We start from the raw sequence: 8,175 nt of genomic DNA, 5'->3' as shown, positions 1-8,175 counted from the left end.
CCAAACATCAGAAGCTCTCCAAGGACAAGACTTGCATCTCCTCCTCCTTTCTCCCTTGTCACTTTGCATTCTAAACTGTGTGCTTCCTGAATACAGAAAATGCCTTCATTCTCCTTGGTGCCTCATCCAGTGCCCAGCAAATGAGTGCTGAACTAAACTGGCTGCATGTAGGCCCACAGATTGAATTATGTAGGCTCAACTGACTCACGTTAAAACCAAGCCAGTTATGACCATGTTCATCGAGGCTATGGTTCAAAACGTCTCCAGCACAAATGTGAGGCTTTGCCCTTGCCCAGGCCAAGATTCGAGAAGGATGCTGTGTTAGTTATCTAGTGCTGCTATAACAGAAATACCACAAGTAGTTGGCTTCAACAAACAGAATTTTATTCTCTCTCAGTCTAGGGGGACAGAAGTCCAAATTCAGGGTGCCAGCTTCAGGGGAAGGCTTTCTCTCTCTGCTGCTCTGGGGGAAGGTCCTTGTCATCCATCTTCACCAGTCGAGGAGCTTCTCAGTGCAGGGACCCCAGGTCCAAAGGATACGCTGTTCTCCTGGCTCTTGTTTCTTGGGATCCCCCTTTGTCTGTTTTCTTCTTTCTTTTTTATCTGGAAAGAGAATGACTCAAAATACAGTCTAATCTGGTGAGTCCTGCCTTATTAACATAACAGCCTCTAATCCTGCACATAGGAAAATCACATCAGATGACAAAATGGTGGATGACCACACAATACTGGGAATCATGGCCTAGCCACACTGACTCACATATCGGGGGGACACAAATGAATCCGTAACAGACACTTCTGAGGTGGGGTTGGGGTCGGGGAGGAGACAGTATCTGTTCCTGCAGAGGCCTCTGCTGGACAGTAGAACAGGACACCTTCAGAGGGCACAGGGACAATGTGAAGAGCCAGGGCTTTTCAGCAGCCATTACTGGCTCCTAACACCCTGCAGGATCCAGCCACCTCAAATTTTGGCTTACCACCTAATTAGCTTGTAATGTCCAAGCCCCAGTTTCCTTACCTGAAAAATAGGGATAATTATAGCTGACCTGCAGGGTTATTTGAATACTAGAGATGACAGATAGATATATAGATAAGTAGACATCGATAGTTACGAACTGTGTCCTGAAAAATATGTGTTAGACTCCTAACCCTTATACCAGTGGATGTAATCTCCTTTGGGAATAGTTCTCTTTGTTACATTAATGAACCATATCAGTGTAAAGTGTGTCTTAAACCTAACCAGTTTGGAGACAGAAAAGGAGATTAGGCACAGGGAAGCAAGCAGGCATGACAGGCGGAAAGATAGCTGCCACACTTAGATCTCCAAGAAACACAGAGAAAAACCATAGGCAAGCTGACACAAAGATTTTCCCCTAGAGCCGACAGCAGGCCAGCCTCCCTCCAGAGCTGGCATCCTACATTTGAACTGCTAGCCTTCTGAACTGTTAGAAAATAAATGTTTCTTAAAGCCACCCACTTGTGGTATTTCTGTTATAGCAGCACTAAATAAAATAGATAGATTAAAAGATTAGATAGATATTAATAAGTAAAACCTGCTACAATTATTTTTATCTGGAAGAGAAGCAATGGCCATGACTGATGGGAAAGAAATGCTGTACTGAGCAATTAACACAACAGCAGAAAAACCAGCCAGGGCCAATGGGGCTTCTGTCACCCACAACTTTCATCAGGCCTTGGGTGGAAGGTGGCTGGGGTCTTTTACGGCTCTGGGAGCTGCAAGGACAACTCCATAGTTGGGAGATGCCCCTGTCCCCTACCTAGTGTTATCCTCATTTTGGTGCTGGGGCCCTCTGCTGCTGGCACCAGGTCATGGTGCCACACCATCCCCCACACCACCCCTCACTAGCCTCCCAACCCCATGTCCAGGTTGGTGCTCAGGACATTTTCGTGGTGTTCGACTTAAAGCTCCTGGGACTACTGTCAGAAGGCTGTTGGTGGGGCAGCTGGAGGGGCTGGGACACGGGGGTGGGTGAAAACAGTGGTGCTGCAGCAGCCTTGAAGGAACAGTATCTCAGTGTTCAGAGGCCTACACACCGACCATACCAGACGCTCCTGTGATTATGCCTTTCCCAGCTCCTCGCTTCCTACAAGATTCAGCCCAGAGCCACCCGCCCTCCCATCCATGATTTTCCTGAAATACTTACTCTTCATATTACCTCTCTATATAGTCCCCACACACAATTAAGGCATCCAACGGACAAGGCTTGCAGTAGGATGTTTTTGAAGAGGAAATATCTGGAAGATAGTAGAAGAGATGAGAAATGGTATCCACGGGAAAGTGCTGAAGACTTTCCTTCCTCCTTCCCCAAGGATTGATCCTCATACTGAGTAGGAATTACTTAAGAATAAGGTCATTGACTCGTACGTGGCGCTAGAGGCAGTCTATCTCTGGCCAAAATTTGGCTGAAGGGGTATTTTTTTAACTTTACTGAAGATTCATTATCATTCTCTTTTTCTTTCTTCCTCCATCCTTTCTCACCGTTACTTTGTCAAGTTTTCCTATGACAAACATGCCTTAAATTTTACCATGTAGATCATTTACCTTATTCTCCTTTAATGCAAAATATATGTAAGAAATAATATATGTAAGAAAAACTTTCCTGTTAAGTCAGGATACTCAATTTTTTGTCCATAGCAAATAGTCCAACGGAGCCTCTGATCAGCCTGGGATGATGAGTGGTCTCACAGTTGTTGTTAGATGCCGTTGAGTTGGTTCAGACTCATAGCGACCCTATGTACAACAGAACAAAACACTGCCAGGGCCTGTGCCATCCTCACAATCATTGTCATGCTTGAGCCCATTACTGCAGCCACTGTATCAATCTATCTCACAATGAGTTCCTAGAATTCCAAACCAAAGCAGATAAACATGAAATTTTAATAACCCTACTCAGACTTGTTGAGGGGAAATGTAGTTTCCTGTTGGGTCTTCTGATACACTGAAAATCACTTGGAGGTCCCTCCATGTGCTTGATTCATGGTTGGTGCCTATAAGTAACTGCTGAAGAATAAACAAATGAATCTTTCTTAATATCTCCCACGATCTACTAGAAACTCTTTTTATTCATAACCACCTACTGGTAGCTGACACCTACCGATTTTGATTAGGTATGTGGGATTTATTTTGGTCTACTTATATATCTGATGTCCGACAATCAAGATCTTATCCATTAAAATAACAAGAGTGTTTAAAGACACTCAGTCACAATCCAGTTCAAAATCTCTGTTGGGTTCCCACATGAAATAAAACCAAAACTCCTCAACTTTATGGCCCTTGGTTATTTGACTCCTTTTTATCTTCCCATCTTATCTACACACCTTACATTTCGGACACTCAGAACTACTCTGTCTCCAGAACCTGACATGAACTTACACCTCTGCCCAAAGTGCCAGTTTCTCTCCATCTCACCTGGCTAACCTCTACTTATATTGAAAGACCAAACTCAAATGTCACCTCCACTAGATCTTATCTTAAATTCTCTAGCATGACATAGAGCCAGCCCAGAACAAAAGAAATGTCTGCTAAATAAATGAGTTTTAAAAAGTTTCTTTATAAGAATCTTAGATTCAATTATGAACCCAAAGTTCTTTTTCAGGTAACGACCTAATTAAAAAAAAAAAAAAAAAACTGCTGGCACTCTTGGAAAGAAAATCTTTGATAATAGGCTATTATGCACAGAAAATATTTTCTACACCATTTTCCCTAATCCAAAGTATTTTCCATAAAAATAAGCTAATATACTTTGTAAACACACCTCATGAAACATTTTATATATAATTAGACTTTGTGTTATGACAATCAAAAATTTAAATGATAAAGCCCCAATTAGGGAATGAAAATCACACTGAACTCATTAAGTATTCTACAAGTTAGGGATAAAGGGCTGGTTGATCAGGGCTCCCCTTATCAAATTTACATACAGTGAAACCTGTGAGAACCAGAACTGACAGGACTGCCTCGTTGCTCCAGATCTCTAAAGTTTTCCACCTCTGACAGGACGTAGTCTTACCACTTTTCTACCACTCGTTTTAGCAGAGAACACTTACATTTTCCTTCTCTGACAGTTTTCTGCCTTACACAGGTTTCGGCTTTCCCAGGTTTTACTGTACTTGCATTTTAACTTGGGACTGGGGGAGACAGACAGCAAACAAATGAGTAAACCATGTATCAAAGTAATAATGACTCTTCAGAAATTTAAAACATAAAATGGGATAACTGAGTGGCCACTTAAAAGAGTGCACTGGATGAAGCGGTGTAAATTCATTCAGAACAGTTTACTATTTATGTAGTTCTAAAGATATTTTGGACCTGTTGTAAAGGTTTACTGGTTCTTTCATGAATTAATGAGTTAAATAACGCTTTTTCACGTGTTCATTTTGTATATTTGTACATACGCAAAAAGAAAAAGGCCAATCCAGTCCGTTCCAACCGACAGCGACCCTACAGGACAGCGCAGGCCTGGCCCGTAGCGTCTCCACGGCTGTCGATCTTTAGGAGGGCAGCTGCCACATCCTTCTCCCGCAGAGCAGCCGGGGGTTCCAACCGCCCACCTTTCAGTGACACCCAACCCAGCGACCCTATAGGGCAGCTCCTTAAATACATGCATACAATTACCTCTGTCTGCTCTACCGTTTTAATTACCCTTTAACGGGTGGACTGGGGTGCAGGGTGAAGGGGCAGTGGGTACGGCAGCGCGCGCACGGCCCCGCGGACGCTCTTCCACCAGCCGTCCGCAGGCAGCGCCTCCACCGCCCTGACCGCCAGCAGCCCCAGCGCCACCGCAGAGGAGCGGCCTCCGCTTCCTCCCCTCCCCGGCCAGGTACGTGCCCTCGCGGAGGCCGCAGCGCGGTGACGTCACGCAAGCCCAAACGATCCCCCGCCCGCCGGCCCTCGCGCAAAGCAGCTTCCTGGGCCCTTGGGGACGGGAACCGCGTGAGCCGTGACGAAAGCGCGCAGCGCGAGCCAAGGAGGGCGTGACGCCAGCGAGCCACTGCCAGCCTCCCCGCCCGACTCGCGTGTCCCGGCAGGTGTCAGGGCGTGTGGCGGAAATGCGGAGACGTGACGTCAGTGCGCCCCGCGAGCCTCTCCACTTCCGCTCACGGGCGGTTCCGGGTGCGTCGAGTGGGGGAGGGGAGCGTGACGTCACTGCGCTGCGCGAGCCTCTCTACTTCCGCTCAGGGCGGCTCCGGGTGCGTCGGTGGGGGGACGGGAGCGTGACGTCACTGCGCTGCGCGGGCCTGGGGCGGAGCCAGGTGGCGTCCCAGGTTTCTGTGTTCCCGGCCGGCAGGTGGGAGGCGCGCTGAGCTGGGTGTGCAGTTGGTACGCTCCATTAGTTGGGGATGTCAGCTTCTGCCTCTCTGGCCCTTCCGCCGGTCCTCACAACTCTGGGGTAGGTTGTTGTTGTGTGCCGCCCAGCCGATTAGACCTCATAGCGGCCCTATAGGACGGAGTAGAGCTGGCCCACAGGGCTTCCTAGGCTGTACTCTTCACCGGAGCACATGGCCAGGTCTTTTCTCCTGCAGAACCACTGGTGGATTCCAGCTGCCAGCCTTCTGGGTTAGCAGCCAAGCGCTTACCCATTGCGCCTCCAGGGCTCTTTTTGTGTAGGTAGCACTGTCCTTTTAAAATTGAAGGAACAAGGCTCGGAAAGGTGAAGTAACTTGCTCAAGATTACACAATAGAGCTGAGTTTTACAGTCTAATATTAATCAATTCTCCCCTATAAAAGGAACAATAATTTCTGACTTATGAAACATCTTGAAGATTACGCGAAGCGATGCATGTAAAGCATCTCGCATATGCCTAAAGCCTCCTCCATGTTCTCATTACTTATGGCGGCTCCGTCCATCCACGCCGGAGCAGGGACCAATTGTAATTGCTAGTTGGGTTCCCAGCACCTCAACACAAAGGAGAAACTGAGTATGCTAAGCAAAAGGCTTGAAGCCAAGACAGCAGATTTTATCCAACAAACCTGATCTTACCAGTTGCCAAAAGGTGTGGTCAAAATACCTGTGTCTTGGACTAAACCAAAAGCAAAGAAATTTACTGAATAAACTGAATGCTTTGGAGGCCAGCGTAGCAGGGGCGGGGATTTGGGGACCATGATTTCAGGGGACATCTAAGTCAATTGGCATAATCTATTAAGAAAACGTTCTGCATCCCACTTTGGAGAGTGGCATCTGGGGTCTTAAACGCTAGCAAGTGGCCATCTAAGATGCATCAATTGGTCTCAACCCACCTGCAGCAAAGGAGAATGAAGAACACCAAAGACACAACGTAATTGTGAGCCCAAGAGACAGAAAGGGCCACGTAAACCAGAGACTACATCAGCCTGAGACCAGAAGAACTAGATGGTGCCCAGCTACAACCGATGACTGCCCTGACAGGGAACACAACAAAGAGCCCCTGAGGGAGCAAGAGAGCAGTGGGAGCAGACCCCAATTTCTTGTAAAAAGAGCAAACTTAATGGTCTGACTGAGACTAGAAGGACCCCAGAGTTCATGGCCCCCAGACCTTCTGTTAGCCCAAGACGGGAACCATTCCTAAAGCTAACTCTTCAGACAGGGATTGGACTAGGCTATGGGATAGACAATGATACTGGTGAAGAATGAGCTTCTTGTATTAAGTAAGACACATGAGATTATGTTCACATCTCCTATCTGAAGGGGAGATGAGAGGGTAGAGAGGGTCAGAAGCTGGCGGAATGGACTTGAAAAGAAATAGAGAAGGGAGGGAATGTGCTGACTCATTAGGGGGAGAGCAATTAGTGTATAGCAAGGTGTTTATAAATTTTTGTATGAAAGTCTGACTTAATTTGTAAACTTTCACTTAAAGCACAACAAAAATTAAAAAAAAAAAAAAAAAACCCGTGTGTACCAAGTACACACATAGGCACACACCAATGTGAACCTCCTCATCTTCTTTATTGGTCTCACCCTTCCTACACTCAAGGAGCCATGGCAGCATCCTGACTAAAAATCTGGTAGTCAAACTGTTCTTTCACACCCAGCACATCCAATTAGTCACTGATTCCCAGCTCCGCTTCCTTCCCTATTCTCTATTTCCACTAGATAAGGCCTCATCTAGATAAGACTTCTAATTTACTCTCTCAGATTGATTCACTTGTTCAGTTAATAAAATTTATGGATGCCTAGTAATCATTTAGTTCACCAAGCATTTCCAGTTTTACCTCTTCCCAGCACATGCTGGGGTTATACTTCCTAGTCTGGTTTCTGGTTTCTGAGAGAGAGATCAAGGAGATGATGTGGGAAGGCTTTACTTTCCTCAGAAAACCCATCAGTTTTCCTTAAAATTCTGGTTCAATGGTCTAAACAGAGTCTTCTTCTCTACTTCTTTAGGAAACTTCTTTTAGCAAGTAGTTCAACTTGTCACTACACAACAAAAGATAAAAATAATTCAAAGTCAGGAAACTTGGAATCTGCCTCATAATGGACTTGTAAACGGTGATTTTCAGCTTTGGAGAGAAAGGAAAAAACATACTAAAGTAATAATCCCATAACTTTTCCTTTCTCTGATCAAACCTTTCCATTTCCATACCTGTTATTTCTAGATCATAGATATAGCCAAAACATATTTCAGAAAATCATCAGATAATCTTATTATACAAATAATTGTTGTACCCAGGGTCAGCTATTACGTTGCAGTTGTAAAATGGTGGCTATCTATTATGCCCTAAATTATTCTGTATAAAAGCTTTCTTTCCCCCACCCTAACTTTTTTTTTCTTTTCTTTTCCTTTCCTTTTCTCCTTATTATATTTTACAGGAATATTGTTATGGACTTATGGGTTTTTTTTTGTTTGTTTTGTTTTTATTAATTCATTGCTCAAATTGTCTCAGCTTTGTCCAGTGGGGGCCTCTTTAAGCCAATCCTGTAACCTTTGACCTAACTCCATCAACCTCTCAGTTCTTTCTTGCTTTCTGACACAAAATATTTCAGGTTCACCTTTGTCTTAGGCTGGGTTCTCAAGAGAAGCAAAACCTGTAAAGCATACAAGAGAGAGAGTTATATCAAGGAAACGGCTCACAGGATTGTAGAGGCTGTAACATCCCAAGTCTGTGGATCAGGATAGAGGCCTCTCCTGATTCATGTAGCTGCAGGGGCTGGTGAACCCAAGATCGGCAGGTTGGAGAGC

The 8,175-nt window shown here is 45.3% G+C and overlaps 1 long non-coding RNA gene across 1 annotated transcript; it reads right to left on the bottom strand.

Moving 5' to 3' along the window:
* Window positions 1-367: 367 nt before the first annotated feature.
* Window positions 368-5,128, bottom strand: LOC104846441 (uncharacterized). The gene is made up of 2 exons (XR_010319175.1): window positions 2,166-5,128; window positions 368-603 (listed from the first exon to the last, which is right to left on the bottom strand). It is a non-coding gene; the product is annotated as an uncharacterized LOC104846441 (long non-coding RNA).
* Between the last annotated feature and the right edge of the window lie 3,047 nt (window positions 5,129-8,175).

Source organism: Loxodonta africana, chromosome 23 (genome assembly GCF_030014295.1).
Source record: "Loxodonta africana isolate mLoxAfr1 chromosome 23, mLoxAfr1.hap2, whole genome shotgun sequence".
NCBI classification, from domain to species: domain Eukaryota; kingdom Metazoa; phylum Chordata; class Mammalia; order Proboscidea; family Elephantidae; genus Loxodonta; species Loxodonta africana.
This window is presented reverse-complemented; position numbering and strand designations above follow the sequence as displayed.